This window comes from Ornithodoros turicata, chromosome 5, assembly GCF_037126465.1.
Source record: "Ornithodoros turicata isolate Travis chromosome 5, ASM3712646v1, whole genome shotgun sequence".
In the NCBI taxonomy this organism is placed as follows: Eukaryota; Metazoa; Arthropoda; class Arachnida; order Ixodida; family Argasidae; genus Ornithodoros; species Ornithodoros turicata.
The window spans coordinates 54498857-54517247 of NC_088205.1; the positions used below are offsets into that span (position 1 = coordinate 54498857).

The window sequence follows — 18391 nt, forward strand, 5'->3', positions numbered from 1 at the left end:
TTGATGAGTTTCTCCTGGACCAGTCAATAAGCGATGCATGTCGCTGGCGTGCACGGCAGACACCCTAACATCCAATCCCGGTAATAATAGCTTAATTTGATCTGTCAAATCCGTATTAACACGCATGACAACTTCAAATAGTTTGCCACCACTTGTTCTAGAAATGAGTGCTTTAGCAACATTCGAATTTGGATCGTTTGCGGCATGTTCACCTGAATCATACATATACATTCCGCAATCATCTACCGTATTCTGAAGATGCGTGTTGGTGTGGAGCAAAGTATCAAGCATACATCGGTAGGAATTCAAACAATTTGATGATACCAATCGCTGATTGATATACACATTAATATACTTAAACATTGCAGCTCCCAAGTTATTCACGGGGAATACAACATCGTTGACTACACCATCCGCCGTTCTTGTATACGGATCACTCCCATCGCTTCTCAATATCTGCATAGTTAGTTTAATGTACATACTAGAAACATCGAGATAGAGATCGGATAAGTTGCTTATATTCCATTCAATCGTAGATTCGCCGCCTGTAATTGTTGATACAGGGTAGAATAATTGATTCTCGCATGATTCTATAGAAATTTGAGTGGGTGGGATTTGAAAAAGCTCACACTCCCCCTTCAAAACCAATTCGGATTGGGCGTGGACTACGTTGACCAGTGACATGTTTGCGACTGAATACAATTGTCACCCTCTCCCATGTTTTATTTTTTAGGATTGTTTACCTGTAGCCCCTTTTTCCCGCCCCTCCACTTCTTTCAAGTTGGAAGACAGTGTGTCGCTTCTAAGAAGAAATGAATCGTTTCGCAGCTCTTTCTAAGCATCTTCCCATGACGTATGGTAACGAGTACAAAATCCAATCCCGTGTCGAGACCTCCGGCGTCGTTTCGCGACTCTTCCTAAGCAGCTTTTTATCGCATCTTCCCACGACCTATGGTAACGAGTACGAAATGCGATCCCGTGTCGAGACCGCCGATACGCACCACTTCTAACGATTTTCTTTCAAATTGGACAACTCCATGTCGATGCGCCGGTTCTAACGGCTTTTTTTTTTTTTTTTTTTTACTTACCCCCACCGCAATCCGTTATCGTCGCGACCTCCCGTGTCGATGCGCCGGTTCTAATGGCTTTTTTAAGTGGACAGTCGCACTTATCCCCACTGCAATCTTGCCTTATTTCCCACATTTTTACTACCCAGTCAGACAAACGGACGCCAGCGTTGACGAAAATATTTATTCCTCACTCCAATTGGGTTGCTTGTCAAAGACGTCTTTTCTTCTTCTTTTCCTACGTCTGCCACCGCCGCCGGCAAAATCTTTTAACACTTGCGACTTAAGCTCGGATGCACTGTTTCTAATGGCTTCTTTCAGATGTTGACCATCTGATAGTTTTCGTGCCAGGTTTTTTGCTGCATTCATTGCAGTCTTAGTAACGTATGGATGTGCTCGTCGCAGGAGTGGTAATGCAAACTTGCGCAATGATTTAAAGAATCCACTGCCCCTCTGGAACATCGGACCTGAGTACGGCGTAATGTCCAGTCCGTGACCGTAGTGGATTTCCGGGATTTCTTTAAGATACATGTCTAAAATGTAGAGCTAGAGCTGTTTTGCCCGGTCCTTTGAAGTGGAGAGGTCGACCAGAGTCGTCACACAACTTAATTGAAATGAAATTTATTTCATTATGCAATAGCTTAAAATATTGTATGTTTTGGAAAGCATAATGAATGATACTGTCTTCCTTTGCAGAGTATGGAACTAATTTTAATATGGGAAACTTCTTTGCACCCAAGTGCGATGATTCGATAATATCGCAATAAACTATAAAATGATGGAATAATGGTGTAAGTCTGAGGTGTGTGTTTCCAATTGCACTGTTCGCAAAAGTTGTAAGTGGTGCAAAACCTAGCATATTAGAGAGGTATTCTGATAGATGAATAGTAACACCGTGAATTGGGTTGATAGTGCAGAGCTTTCTCTCGTTACTATATGTGAGTAGAGCTTTGCCTTCTAATTGATTGTTGATTGTATGTAGCAGTAATTTCGAAGTTTCATAATGATCTGGTGGAATAGTTATTCTTTTTGTAACAAGTACTTCTTTCTCTATAATCAGGTCATAAGTGCGTTCAAATGGATCTCCATAGTAGTAGGCTGTATCATCTTTTGTATTAAAATTATTTAATCTGAGGAGATTCTTGAGCTGTTCTGGAATAGCAAAGAGACTGTGTAATGGCTGTGTCAATCTATAACTATTCTCCCGGAATGTTACATTTGCTTCAATTTTGTGTGTTTTAAAAAAGCGATTTAATGTTGTCTTGATAGAACAACCTGGAATGAATGCGATCAAGCCATTTGAAGTAAGAATAGAAATTTCTTCTAGTATGCATAGCTGTGAAGCGTATTCCTCTCGAAGGAATGTGTCCTGACGAGGCACCTTAGAACCTACCACAGTATTGCCTTGAATGGTTGACACTCCAATAGTCTCTTGCAAGTTGTCATCTATAAATTTAATTGACCGAACAGAATGTGGTAAACGGAATACATATCTCCCTTCAATATAATTGATAGAACTGTTCAAGTCTTTGAAAAGCTCTAGAAGGGCCATTTCGATAGTTTTTTTAACGATAATAGTCTTGCGAACCTCTGCAAATTCTTTGTAATCAACCTGCATGACGCCATCATCACTCCGCGGTATATTGTAGAATAGATTACAGATCGATAGTTCTTGTAATCCAACTTCATACTTTCCACTCAGTTGTAGGGGTGCATTCAAAGCAATTGTAAAGTTGTCCAGTGTATTTGTTGGATATAATTCGGTACAATCATTGGATAGGAGGTACATATAAAACTCAGAGCCTGGCAACATCGTGCACTGGAACCCACGAATTAAATGAATCGTCATAACCAGCCCACTTCACTTTATAATGAGTGACTCCATCAATTTTCTTACTGGATATAATTTTTTCAATTGGATATGGGTCATCAGGCTCTTTAATAACGCGTTGCAATTCGTTTGCATAATATGTGCCCTCTTCTTCTACACCATCTGGGCCTGCAATGTAAAAGACAGGTGGATCTGTTTTCTTATACCTCGAAATTGTATAGATAACGTGAGACCAGTGTCCTGTGTACCCCTTGTCAAATATTGATCGATTCAATAGAACACGAACTTGCTGGCCAATTTCGAATGGTATTGTGATGTCATCATCTTTTTTACTGTTTAGTCTATTGAAGAGTTCAACTTCGTTGCTTTCATTCACTTCATTCGGTGCCATTTTAATAGTTCTATGGTAAGAATTGTTATAATCTTCTATAATCTTTGGAAGAATTTTAAGGTACTTGTGATGTCCTTTACTGCGGAAATAGCGGAATAGGCGGCCTTTAATAGTTCGAATGGCGCGTTCAGCTAGACAAGATTTAGTAATTGAAAAAGAATGATAGAGTGTTATAGCATGTCGCCTACACCAAGCCTGCACATGTTTGTTGAAGAACTCAGACCCCTGATCTGTTTGGATTAGCTTGGGGGTTTTCCCTCTCTGTTGATATATCTTCATAAATCCTTTCTTCACATCTTCACCTCGCTTGGTCTTGAGAGGTGTGGCCATGACTTGCCTCGACAAACAGTCTATCACAAGCAGTATGTATGAGAATCCTTTATTGTATTTCTTGTATTGGATGAATGAAATGAGGTCTGCTTGATGTAGGTCATTCAGGTGGAGTGAGATGACTTTCCTTCTCTTAAATCTTCGTCTTGCATCTTTGTGGAGAGTATAGACGTCATCGCGTTGTAATTCTTGTAGTGCTTCTTTCCTTGTGATTTTCCGTGCCTTTTGATAACGTTTGACCCCTCCGAGCCCACCGTCAGGTGATCTGTAGCTCATTCTTCTGAGAAATATTCTTCATCCGAAGATGAAATCAACTTTGTTCTTTGCGGCGACTTGTAGGTCTCCCACAATATTTTCTTCTTTGATTTTCTTTTCTGTCTGATCTTGTGTGATGGTAGAAGTTTTGACACCTTTAGAAACCAAGCGGGCCTCACTCGTTTATGACCGGATAGGTACAAGACCAATTCCATTATACTAGAGCCCTGAATGGTTTTGTTGTTATGAATGATTTCTCCTTTTTCATTCCATGACAAACTCCTCGGTATCGCTGACACTATGCGCCTAACTTTTTTAATATTTATATTATCTGGTAGAGCGTCATAATCGAACTTTCTGCTAATACTTTCCTCCATTTGTAATGGTTTTATTATTGGCGGATCTGATTCTATTGTCGGTTTCAATTGATTTTTTATAGTGTAGTACATAGCTGTTAGCATACGCTTTACCTTTACATCTTCACTTTCATTAGATTCCAAAATAGTGTCCACTGGATTTAATACCTCGATTTTTGTTGCCATTTTCAAACACCAGCTACCTTAGCTATAGCCCGCCCTGCTACACCACCTAATATACTAGTCAAGCCTGTCAGTAATAGTGGGAGTAATGGGACCAAACCTCCTCGTTGTCGATATAAAAACTTTTGTAGCTTCTTCGGTGATTTGTGCAATGTTTTATATGCGATGTATCGAATTGTAGCTTTATATTTCTTTAAATCTTTGTATAGTTTCGGTGAAAGTTTAACATTACCATTCAATATATTCTTGCAAACTTCGGAAAGAGCTTCAATGCTGTGCGGAGGAGCCTCCTTCAATATGTTTTCCCGCTCTTTTGGAGTGCAGGTTGCAAGCACTTTAAGGAAAGTTAAATGGTGACGTAGACTTTTCATTTTGGTATGAAAACAAATTGTGGCTCGAGCTTGGTTATACCTGTTCGCAATCTTTTATCAGACTGGGTAAGTGGGTGTAGGTCAATCACTAGATAACCAAATGGTTTCTCTGTTGCTTGTTCGAATGCATTCAGAAAGTATGGCAACCGTGATTTCCCGAAGATTTGTCGTCCTAGAAGTTCGAGTTGCGTACGAGATCTTAAATTATTGAATAATATTATATATGTGCTGTTGTGTGATAGAGTGCGGTAGTTTACATCGTTATGGAATAAGTATTGGCAAAGAAAAATAATTGATGCATTCTTGTGATGGGACGCTCTTGTATAGAGGTGAACCATATCTTGCATAACATTCTTTTCAGTCATGAGATCGTCAACTATAATCAGTGTTGGTATGTTCTCATCCCATGTCGTTGGTAATTCTTTACTAAATGTAATTTTAGTGAATTCATTTTGCCAGCTAGCGTCATATTTACTAACATAAAATATTTGTTCTGGGACTACACTGAATACTGATAGATTTCTAAGGATGTTACGAACTAAGTAAGTTTTTCCTGACATGGAAGGTCCACATATAATAATTCGTGCAGGATGGATGAAAGAAAACGGTCTTACGTCGGACATTGTGTCGCAGAGGTAGAAGTGAAACTGATAATAAGGTGTATTGATAACTAGATTTATTACCATCCACTGTCGATTTGATCAAATTGACTTTTCGCAGACTCTCGTTTGATCCTGAGGAGACGTTCGTGAGACAAAACGCGTCTGATAGCTTCAGCTTTTGCTTCATGGATTTCTTGTTTCAGACGCCATTTCCTGTCTTCGGTAGACTCAACTTCCTCCTCTTCACATTTCTTTCCGAAACAGCGACGAAAGAGCTTCCACATAATTATTTTGGGAGAGAGAGCTCCTGGTCTGGGGAACGAATGGGAGAATGAGGAGGTGGGCTCGCTCGAACGGTAATAAATGGGAAAGAGTGGAGAGGAGGTTGTATGATAATGAGGATGCGCGCGTTTAAAAGTTTCTTCCTCACTTGACTGACACATATTCCAAAAAATGTCCAACGAAAACGGTAAGTTTTTGGATCCGCAACATAGTTCTTTTTTTTTCTCATGGATATTGTCTTTTTTCAGAACTCAGATCGAGTCCGATATACTTTGAAAATGGTAATGAATTATAAAGAATATGAAAAAGGTGGTTAAATTTGATTTCTTGTTTCAGCTCCAGAGTCGCCGCCGCCGCCAATATGTATGTATTATTGTGTCGCGTATATTGTTGTTGTTGTTGTTGTTGTTGTGTGTGTGTGTGTGTGTGTGTGTGTGTGTTATTAATTGATAATGTCTTTTCAGCATACACGCCAGTATCGGATCAGAGCAGTAAGTTTTTTTGATTTACAGTGTAGTTCTTTTTTCTCATGGCTGTTGTCTTTTTTTTTCAGTATTTAGCTCTAGTCCGTCATTTTTTCCAAATGGTAAGGAATTATAAAGAATATGAAAAAGATGTTTAAATTTGACTTCTTGTTTCAGCTCCAGAGTCGCCGCCGCCGATGTGTATGTATTATTGTGTCGTGTGTGTGTGTGTGTGTGTGTGTTATTAATTGATAATATCTTTTCAGCATACACGCCAGTACTAAGACCAGCGCCTGAATGTAAGTAAAAGTTATAGCATAATAAATGATGTTCACTTACAGATTACTGGGGTCCGTCGCCACAGTGCATGTATTAATGAAATGTATAAATTGATATTAATTTAGATTCACTTACAGATTACTGGGGTCTGCCACCACAGCATTGTATGTATTATTGAAATATAAGTGTGGTTTCGCATAATAACAATATCTACTTTTCAGGTCAGTGCTGTGTCCAACGTGAGTTATCGTGTGGTAAGCAAATGTGACGATGTTAATTTTATGTTTTCTTTCAGGGGCTGAAACAAAAGAGTTTTTAAAAAATGTAATTGTTAATACACTAATGGAAATATTTAGAGAGCAATAAATGTATGTATTCTTTATTATGTGTATTGTGTTTCTTCTGTTACAGGTCGTGAAGGTTTTTCGGCTGGGTTTTTCTCCTTCACCTGATTGGCATCACAATTGGCACAATTCCCAGCACAATTGGCTTTAATAAATATATCGCAACCTGATTGGCATTACAATTGGCATTAATAAATATATTTTCACTCGTACTTTTTGTGTATGACCCTTCTTTGCATGTCTCTGCATGTTATAAGGGCGAGGACAAGCCTCCGCACTGGCGCCGCACGGGGAAAAATACGCGCAGGGACGCGCCGCGCAGGGAAAATACGCTCAGGGCTCAGGGGCAGGGGTGCCTTAGTTTGGACTTGTCTGTGTTTCTCAACCCCTCTTTACTACTGACGCCATTTGGAGTGTTAGTTGGCGCCAACAACTTTTGTTGAGTGCGTATTTTCTCTTTGGAGTGTTGTATTTATGCTGAGCGTTAGATAGCTGCATCTGGGGGCGAAATAGCAGATGACTTGATTAAAGATTGTTCACAGTCTGGCGCGATCATGCTTGGAGAAGAGGGACACTTGTTTGTGCGCGCGTGCGGTTTCGTGTGTCTACCCTTCTGTTGTTCTCCATGCTTGTGTCCATCTTGGGCAGTCTTCATTCAAGCTAAAACGACCACCCCAGGACGACATCTCTCCGGTCGGAAGCCAGAGGTCGTCAAATCTGCCTTGGTCGGGTCCTAAACTTCTTGGATAATCATCATCACCTCAGCGGAGCAGCGGCGAAACTGCTCCCCATCGAGATGACTAACCCGGCGGGGGACGCGTTGTTGCCACTGGATAATGCACGTGGCCTCGTCTCTGTATTCGGCGTCCACTTGGGCACGAAAGAAGGCCAAGCGACTCGTTCCTCCCTTGGCCGTCAGAACTCCCGCCGTCTCACAAAACCCCGAGTACGAACAATTAATCTAATCCTCTCGGCAGTGGGACAAAACCAGTCAACAGGCGTTGAGCCTCCAGTTGTTTCCCCGGTCAAGACGAACCCCTCTGGACCAAGAATACTTCATTGTCGCGCCAGGACGTCTCGCCAAGCTCTTCGGACAATGGTCATCAATCGAAGAAACATGTTATGTCTGGAAGGACATGTCCCTCAAAATTTGTATAAAACAAGAGGCCCTGGACGGCCTCCTTGTCTATTCTCCACGAGACTTCGTCATGCAATAAACCTCTGTTGTTTCGTTAGACTGACCCCTGCCTGGCTACCTTCCGCTACGCTACCACATGGATCCACAATTGCAACAAGGGTTCTAATAATAGATTAGAGGTTGTCTACAGTACATTCATGTGGCTCAACCTATGGCTCATTTTAGCTATCGCTCAATATCTGGCGACGTTGCTGCAAACGAATAACCCAAGTCGTGACGTTTTCACTCCGACCTTGCCAATATCCGAACATTTTATGTCCGGCTTACACCTGACGCGTACACCGAACGCAAGTCTCGAATTTCCTAACCGTTCGGGTGAAATCCAGGCAGGTGGTAACCCTACCAGAAGCGAACCGAGGAATTTTCCTGGGGGGAGGGGGATCCAGCCTTGGATAGCACGCTGCGTACTCTACCTAGGGTCAATCAAACACTATATGAAGACATAGCTTGAGAAGAGGGTCGGGACATCCTAACCCCTCTATATCCTCGCCTGCGCTATAAACACCCTCTCAATATTTGGGGTCTCCCACGAAGTGCAACGCGCCACTTGAGTTAGGTCCGGGAAGCAATAAGTCTGCGTAGGCGCTGCGGTTGCCGGGCACAAAAGAGAGCTGCCACAAAAGTCGCATAAGGCAGGCGCAGACAGTTATTCAGCGTCGCCATGATCTCTCACTATTTTCCCGGTTAAAACTGCTCTGCAACTTGAGGGAGCATTACAGATCGAAGAAATGTCTGCCTAGCTCCATAAGACGAAATCCTGAAAACCTCAGGTTATCATATTATGGAGTTCGTCCACTAGCTGGCCTGCGTGTACGCCATACTGCCTGCCTATTGTTGTTGCTAGAGGGATTTATAATCTCAAACTATAGGAAATGATCCAAAAAGGGAGGGGCAAAGGCAAAACACATTAAGAGCCTGCCCTCCTCACACTGCTGTGCATTCCACAGTATCCAAAAATACTTAAAACATCCGGTTTTAAGACCACTCGAGAGGACTTTTTTAAGAATATCCGAATTTTTTTCAACCGAGGCGAGGACAGAGTGCAAGGCGTGAGAACAAACATACAGTACAGTTTAATTTATTACATTCTATTTTAGTATGCTAGTTATTCGTCTCAGATAGACGGTAAATGCTGTGAACAGAAATACCAACGGCTAGCGTTTTGTAGCTGAAAGGCTCGTTAAGCTAAACACAACTCTGTCATGGAGGAAAGGGAGGTATTTATAATGAATAAAAAGCAGAAAAACGGAAACTGAACAATACGATAGGGAAGAAGAAGAAAGACCATAGAGGCAATGAGCCAAGAAGGTTTGATGATGCATTCTGGCGGGTGGTGATTAATCGATGCAATTTCCAGAGGGGCTCCCAAGGTGTCATCTTCGCAGGCAATAACATATTCTGCTTCATTGGAAAGAAACCTGACAATTGTTCAAATGTAGCAATAATTTAGAAGGCGATGCGTTCTGGGTAACATTTTTATTGTATTCTCTGAGACGATCGCTTATGCATGCTTTTGTTTGGGTGATATAGGACGCTGCACATTTTAGTGGGATGGAATATGTGACACACTGCACATGTGACATGTGGTACACTGCATTTGTTGTCGGGAGAAGGGAGGATGAAATGGAGTAACATTTGAAAGCTTGTTGGGTACTGCACAGGGTACAGGAGACTCGACTGAGTAGGACTTCTGAAGGTGGAGATCATGCGGAAGAAGGGGGATGGTAACAGGGCGGCCAATGTTGAGGGTTGTAGTTGAGCGTACTTGGGCTATGAGAAAGTACCACAAGCATTTCTGTGTAAACTCCAGTTGCTAGCCGGTAATATTAGTAGACCTGGAATTTGCTGGGATACTTATGGGAAGGGGTTAAAAATTCGGCTGTTTGGTGTGACATGTTACTTGTGGGATACTTTGCTGGGATGCCTTTTTTCTTCATTTTTGTTTCTTTTCAGAGCAGCATTTAGGAGAGACTTGATTATTCCATTTTTGAGAGACTTAATTGGCCTTTGGCGGTGGAGAAGACGCTGAGGATTGTACCGGTCGAATTCCCAGCAAAGGCCTGAACTAAAGATGAGCGTAAAATCCAGGAGCATTTGTGAGTCACATGAAAGTAATTATTCAGCAAAGACTAGCTGAAGCGAGCATTTTTGAGCGCAGGCAACCACTCTATCAAGGACGGATGACCGATGTTGAGATGTTCGATGCTCCGGCTTTCCGTTCTACCCTCACCCTTTGTACCCAGTTCCTGTACTGGGTTAAGCCTTCAGCCCAAGCCAGCTTAAGCAAGGGTTAAGGATTCATTGCTGGTTTGATTGTTGTCCTCTGTTGTTCGTTTGTTTATTCATCCCCTTGTCTCGACCTTCAACTCAGCCACCTCAGTTACTTAGCTCAGTTACTTAGAACATGATCTGTACGTGAAATCTCTAAAACAAGCTCTTTTCGTCGTTATAATTGAACTTTCTTATCTGTAGCATATTCTTTAAAACGACGTTCGTTAAGCTGTAGGGGCGTCATCAGTCGCTCCCTCATCCAGTCGACATCTCGCTGACGCCCGACAGAGAACAAGAACGCGCGCCTACGAAATTTTAATTTCACCTTGGCAGGACAGCACTGTTTTGGTAGCACACGTCTGTGACGAGGTCTACTTGTCCGCATGTAGATTTGGTGAACTCTGAATTTCAGTAGGGCATTATGCACTTTTAAAAAAATCTGGAATATGTATACCATAAGTTAGGGAAGATCCGGGAAAGTTGTCACACTGCCTACTAAAATAGAACGGAGCATAACAGCTTGGCCGTTTCACTGCCGTTTGTCAGCGGCACGAGTGAGCTGACCAGTAAGTGAACAAACTTCGGCGGTGATTGGAAGCCCGGCTGCGAGTACACAGCATAAAACGTGTTTCAGGCGCTAGTAAGTAAAATTTTCCGTTTTTCCAAATTTCAATTTTGCAGGACGCGTAGAAATGCTCTGAAAGATGCACATAACCGTAATAATGCCACGTATTATCTTTGAAGCGACCACACGCAACAACAACAGCAGGCAACGAGGCGTCGAACGACGGGCAGGGGCCCGCCACACGTCGCGCTACATGGCAAGCGATCCTTCTGGAAGCATCTGCTCCTTCGCTCACATCAATCTCAAGGACGGGCCGACGACCTCGGAGAGGCTTCTGTATTTCCTTCTCTCCACCGACGCGCGCTTTTTACAACGTTCGCCGCTGTGCATAAAAGCTTGTGAGCTCCCAGTCGGAGCATTATTCTTTTACCTTAGTTCAGTTTAAGAACTACCGCTCTTGTATTAATCAGCTAAGCCGCTTAATAAAGCGTTCGCCGATTATTCGCCGTCTCGCTCGTCCGTTTTCATCCGTGACAATATTTATTCGTCCTCTGGGAATCTTTTAACTGCGTTTTCACTAGAATATGTTGGGCAGGTAAGTCTATTGCGAGACTATAGCCATTCTGGGTTAAGTCGGTGTAAGGTGGGGTAAGTTATATCACGTGTCGGGACTGACAGAGCGACTAGTGTCGCAAAAGTTTCCGCAAAATTTTTCGCAAAAAAGGCACACCTTAGGCATCATGTCATATTTCCGTCTATCTTCTACGTATAGAGTACGAGCCTGTCACCAGAAACGGCTACTTTCCAGTGGGCCCATGGAGCCCAAGCCAGTATGGCCTACTCCAGCATGGAAAGCAGAAGTCAGCAAGAAGAAGCAAGCGGTCAGGCTGCGAGCCGGACGGAAAGACTTCTGATTGGAGGATTAAGGGAGCAATCGATGCATTCTCATTGGTCGTGTGCCCAGTGTTGTGTGAATTTTCCTTTACTATGGCCTCTATGGGGAGTTGCAGACGGGTGGCTACACGGTCGAACGCGACGTTGCAGACGACTTCGCACAGTCGTCCTCTGCATTCAGTTCCACTTGTTCACTTGGTTTCGATACGTCTGCAACGCCATGTTCGACCGTGTCGCCATCTGACAGAAGTAGCTGAATAACAGGTATAGCCGATAGAAATGTTAGGCAGCGGCGGTTTTTTCATTTTTATGATTTATCCACAGGGAAACAGACCAAGTGGCAATATCTACATAAAATTTTGTGGCATAATACGTCCTCTAACATCTGCTTTAGCTTCCCTACACTGTATTTAGTCTCCATTTTTATTTCTATTCCATATTTCTATTTTGGCAAACGCTGTAGAATATGTGAGCCTCAAGATAATAGCTTCTTTACATCTCGTACGGTTTGTTTTTGAAGTGCACTATCAATAGGCGCTGTATTCGATACATGTCCGCAATATACGAGAGAACATGGACACATGAGACAACTTGCACTAGCCTGTGTGACAACCTGCCCCGTTATCGGGACAGATAGTCACACTTGACAACCCCTTCGCGAAGTGGTTTTGATGTACCATTTTTTCCCAAACCGTTGCTTAATATTTGGCGTGTATAAAGATTTGGATCTGTATTGATGCTCCTTTGGAAGTCAGGTGTCGACAAATGAGATAAGTGAAGCTGCTGAATATAACTTGGATACGTCATCGGAGGCGATTGATGCTTGTTTTTTTTCGCTATCCAGACGCCGGAGGGATAAAGCATCATGTTATCATCTCCTTTCCTATACTGCTCCTCATAGTGATACTGCAACAAACGTGTAACCAACCTCGGAATCATCACAGGCTGGCGCCGATATCGAGTGAATAATGGTGACTAGCACTTGGTGGTAGGTCCGTAAGACAAAACGTCTTCGAAAGAGTATGTGTACCATTATTCCCAAGCCTATAGACACGCAAGAGCTTTCTTTTCTTCTGTTGAGAAGGAGACTTCTGTTGAAGGTAACACTCTGGATCAAAAACGGACTGCTCGAAGGCCTTGAGGGTCCTGCTGCTGTAAAATAGCGCATGGCCGTAACTGGATGCGTCAATGGTGACAATCGTCGGAAGTGACGAGTCGCACAGCACTAGTGGAACGTAGTTTTTGATGAGCGACTTGAGTCTTTAGACTCCATCTTGCTCTTTCGAGCCCCAGCAGAAACGGACATCATTACTGGCAAGGCCCAAAAGTGATCGAAGAGTAGTGGCATCACGCGGACCAGGAGCGTCCATAATGGCCTCGAGTGCGTCCTGAGACGGCTTCACAATACCATCTACCAACGTTGGCCCTGAAACCTCTCAAGCACCGAAAATACATTTCTAATCCAGGCGTAACGCAGCATCGTTTCAACCAACGAAGGACCTGGTTCAGGTTACTGTCGTGATCCTTCTGCGTCCTGCCGAAAATGAGTATGTCATCCAAGTAATAGTAGTATGGACTGGACACAGACTGCCACCAACTGACAACTTCGTTTAAACACGATTTAATTAGCAATTAGAGCTAATTGGGACCCCCCACATTAATCAGCACCCTCCAGGGTGTCACCACACTAATTGGGGAACATCTATTTCGTGTCCAGACAAAGGTGTGAGTTGGCGGCAACCTGTGTCCATAAAAAAGAAAAAAAGAAGAAAAATAGAGTGGTGAGAAACAATTTATTCGAAAATCAACGACGCCGTGGTGAAGAAACCGCTCCGAAACGGCCGAGTGACCAGCGCCCGCCATGTTGGCAGTTGGCGACAGGCAGTTGCAGAGATCGACGACAGGTGGCCGATTAGTTCCAAGGCAGCACACCAGATGGCGCCACCATCATAGCTCTATGCGAGAAAGACAGAGAACAACAAGATACTAGCGGCAGGTAAAAATGGCAACACTGCTAAACAAGTCTAGGCATGCGAGAGAAAATGTCTAACCGCTACTGCTAAACAGCACGGAGAAAATAGTACACATCGGGGAAAAGGCTTAGGGTGGCGATCCGTTAGGCCTAACCACAGCGTCACAACACTATTCAGCTAACACAAGGCGGGAACTACTGGGCACACATCGTTAAACGTGTGTCAACACGAACAAAAGGCTTGCTCACTGCTAACCATGCACGTACGTCAAACATGCGAGAAAAGGCTTAACACGAGCGCGGTCAAACAACGCGCAAACATTGGCAAATCACTCGTTGGTCACCGCTAAACAAGTCCAAACACGGGGCACGACAAACATGCGAGAAGAGGAGTGCGGTAAAGCAACGCGCAAACATCGGCAAATCACTCACCTTTTCCCCGCGGCGACGGTGCGACTGCTCCATCCGAGAGCCAGGCAGAAACTGAGCGGGCGCGGGGACTGCGGAGCAACCGAGTGCATTTCTGCTCTCCGCGACAGCCAGCGAGCAACTGAGTGGGGCACAGCGCCGCGGCAGCTATGCATGCCCTCTGCGCCGCCCGCCCGACCGTGGGTGGTTTCGGTTTCACTCTCTGCTCCTCCCAGTGCGCGCGCTCCTGGCGGCGATGGCTGGCTTCTTCGTTTTGGTTACTCTCTCGTTTCTTTGCGCGCGTTCCTCTGTATAAAGGCAGCGCGCACTGCCTACGGCTACGACTTCCTAAATAACTCCGCCTCCCATCTCGTCTTTCAAGTACCCCATTTGATTCGCGTGCTCGTCATTGAAAAGTGGGTGGTCCACTGGCTAGGTGGACAGATCTAAGTCGTCCTCAATTTTCATCAGCTGCTCTTCCAGGCTTTCACACGTGAGAGAAAAAATTATGCTGTCCGTATCGCTATAGATCAATTGCACTGGGCACGTCAAGAGAGAAAAGAGAGACTCGTAGATGAAGCTGTACATTCGGACTTTAGATATCTCTAGAATGGCAAAGCCCACGTAAAGGGGGTGCGTGCATTTGATGCGACGCTGTTTCATTTCGTACCAGATGCACTTGTCACTCAGAATGAGAAAATGCTGACTGTCGACGGAGCTAGCTTTTCGGAGTGCGCTTTCGTTGTCGTAGGCTATAGCGTACCCCTTCATACGTCGCACATTTTGTATCGACTTACCGAACGTACTGTTCGACATGGTTTTGTAGAGAAGTCGCTCAAATTTCGTGGTCGCGGCATTCCTCAACGCGACGTTTTTCTGCACGAAGGTTCGCAAAAAGTTGTCTTGGCGGAACAAGAGGATGATGTGAACACGTTTTATTTTCATGCCCAAGCTCACGTACAGAGCGAGCAATGCATAATGAACGACGTAGCGTTCTTTGTCGTAGCACGTTAGCAAGAGTATCTTTGTGGGAGGGGCATTCAGCGCCAACGCGTGTTTCAAGTGTCGCTGGTAGGAGGAGAGTTCGTTCTCGCCACACACTTCTGTTCGGGTGCGAGGGGAAAATCCCTGGTGAGCGCGTGCAGTTCTTCGGGATACGACAAGTCTACCACGTACACGTAACCCACTTCCGAATCATGAGGAATGTTGAGAAAATCTATCTCACTGCACCTCAAAGGATTGACCCACTCAAAACCACCTGTCTAGAGATGGACAGTCATCGCGTACGGGTACAAACTATTCACGTCGAGGTACTGGATAAAAGTCTTTGCTTGCTGGGGATCGTAATCGTCGCATCCCTCGTGATTAGCCCGACAGTACCTGTGGCAGCTGTTACAAATGCCTCCCCTGATTCCCTTCTCGATCGTTTCGTACATCTCGCGATCGCTCATGAGCACGAGTTTGACGTTGGTGAGCTTTAGAGCGCTGCCCCACGCGTAGCTGGCGAGGGACACGGTACGTAGAATATCTAACCTATCCGTCTCTAGCGCAATCTTTCTGAAATACAGCACGACGTCGCAGAGCTGACAGGCGTCGAGTGTGACGTAGAGACGCGTGTAACCGCCGAGGTTCTTACGTTCGAACAATTCGAAAATGTCGAGGGCGTACTGATAGTCCTCGTCCGTGATCTCTTGGTCGTTCAGGTCACTTTTGAAAGCTTCCTTTGGCGGTAGTGCGGGCATATTGTAGGCTTCGAAACTGTCGACGAAGGTGTACCGATAAATGCCCTTCCTGAGGAGGCGCCGTAAACGGTCACCATACATTTGACGGGTACAATGCAACGCACCTCGAGGAGGGTTTCTACCAGGTTAGACAAGGAGAGGTTGAAAAACTGCGTGGTATCGCGGGAATGGAGATCGCCAATGTTGAACCCTCTTATCTTTTCCGTACTCGAAGCTAAGATCCACGGCTCGCCCAGATTTAGAACGTGCATGTGGCGGAGAAGGGAGCTCAAATCGCTAATCGCTCAAATCGTATTGGAAGTTGTGCATGCACACGACGAGTTATTTGTGTTACGACACATAAGGTTACACGTATCACAGCGTCGCTACAAAATTCGAACAACCGGGCTCTACAAACCGAGTGTGGTCGTGATGCGACACCTTTCGCGTATGCCGGTTAAATTCAATTCCACAAAATTCGCAGTGCGTCACGCTCTCGTGTCGAAAGTGGTCTTCCATACTCATGACCAACGGCGACGGACAGCAGTTGAACCTATCGATTTGATCGCTAAATCGCTTGAGCGCGAGCAAGCATTTCTCTGCCGCATTGGGTCCCAAATAGCCATTTAGGCCTACTATTTTTCTGTCGTAACTTCTCACTGCAACGATGCAGTACAAGCTCATCCTGTGCACACTCACGGCGTCCTTAACGAGCGCATCCTTTTCCAAAACGCTCTCCGTGTCCAACACCCCACAATAGGGATAGGGATGCATGTACTGTATCTTGTTGAAGGTGACGCTCTCCCCCGCTTTTGACATTTCGAGAATTACTTCGTTTACGTCTCGACACAGACGTTCGTGCTCCTCCAACGCCCTTCTAGTCCCCATAACCGCTCGTGCATTTCTCGCGATAAAAGTAGTCACTTCATCTCATGAAAGTGGTAAATTTTCCGATTCCATAGAAATGCTCCCTAACCTCGAGCAGGTGGACTTTATCTTTATAGAGCGTGCAGGGAACCCGTCCGGTAGATAGGGAGCTCGTCTGCTCATCGAACACGTAGATGTACATGGAGATTTTGTTTTTTCTCTCCCACAGGGTAATGTCTTCGTAAGTGACAGGGAAGCAGGGCGGACAGTATGTTAGGCGCGTCTCCGGATTCGAAGGAAGTTGGACGAAGAAGAACGTCTCAATAAGACGTCGCGAAGGCGCGGAGGGGGTAGAGTGGAGAGTACTTTGAGTAAAGTGAGGTGAGGGCGGAGATTCATTTCGGAGCTTAGATATATTGACGTTCTCCAGGAAAGATATTGCTACGCAACCTGTGATCTTCGTGTGTATAGTTGTGAAGATCCACGAGTAAATAAGCGTGGGGCGACGACATCGCTTGTTTATATGCGTCCAGAAAATACTCCAGTCTTTTTCTGCCAAAGAGCTGCTGCCCGAAATGTTCCATCTGGTGCACGCTGCGCACAGTGCGCCACAGGACGACGCAACTGGCGTTGTAGGATATAGTTCTAAAATGGCTACTGTCGAAAAAGATGTTTTGGACGAGTAAGAAGATCGTCGCGTTGGCGTGGTGAAAACCCCCAATGAAAAGATCAGGCACCTCCTTCAAGGAACCAGCGTCGGTCATGTTGTCGTCGACGACGATCAGCGTAGCGCGCGACCTGTCCTTCTCTGCGGTAGCTCCTTCGTAAATTTTACGGAGTCCCCAAATTCGTCCTGCATGCTCGGCGAAGCATATTTCTGTACGTGGAATATTTGTGAGAGGTTTGTTCACCACGTCGTTCAGGTTCCTCAGCACGTTCGCAACGAAAGTAGATTTGCCGCACATGGAGGGGTCGCTTAAGATACAGCGAAAAGGATGACGGAAACGAAAAGGTTCGGGGGATGACATGTTGCAGGCGTAAACGTTGCACGAAGAAAAAGCAGACACTGAGACTCGAAAAGAAATGCATAGCTTTTATTTACACGCCGTCGTCGTCCTCTAGATCGGAACAGCGTTCCCAATACAGATTATCCAGGCTAAAGTTGGACTTCTTTTTCGTGAGTCTGTCCGCCGCTAAGATGCGGTCGAGCGTCTTCATCTTGTCCTGACACATTTCTTGACGTGCTTGCAACCATTCCAGGCGGTGGACTTGAAAGGCTTCCTCCACGATGCCGCGAATAAATTCGTGAAGTTCTTTTTTTTTTTGACGACGAGAAACGCAGGAGAATAAACCACACATGGCGTTTTCCACGTAGCGGATCAGCTGCCGCGCGCGTAGCGTGTGACGAAGACTGTGCAAAATATAATATATTTGAGACATATAAAAATATATACCTCAAATGCAAAATGGACAAACAACCGTCATAAAAAATGGACGCAAATACTAAATAATTGCAGTCAGCTGTGAAGAGTCTGTTCACGTGCCGATCGGTAGCAGTTTTATCTCACTACAGCTTACAGAAACAGGATTTCTTGAAATGAAGTATGAAATTACCACTTCTGTTGAAACTAGAAGTTCAACTCACAGTACGCACACAAAATGATAAGAATCAAAGGAATGGCATAACCGAAGTAAAATAGGGAAGTCGACAATTATGCGCTATGTAACCTGTCCCTATTC

The 18391-nt window shown here is 44.6% G+C and overlaps 1 long non-coding RNA gene across 1 annotated transcript; it reads left to right on the forward strand.

Moving 5' to 3' along the window:
- Positions 1–6284: 6284 nt before the first annotated feature.
- Positions 6285–6651, forward strand: LOC135396053 (uncharacterized). Its single transcript, XR_010423272.1, has 4 exons — positions 6285–6333; positions 6399–6431; positions 6549–6575; positions 6633–6651. It is a non-coding gene; the product is annotated as an uncharacterized LOC135396053 (long non-coding RNA).
- The last annotated feature ends 11740 nt before the right edge of the window (positions 6652–18391 follow it).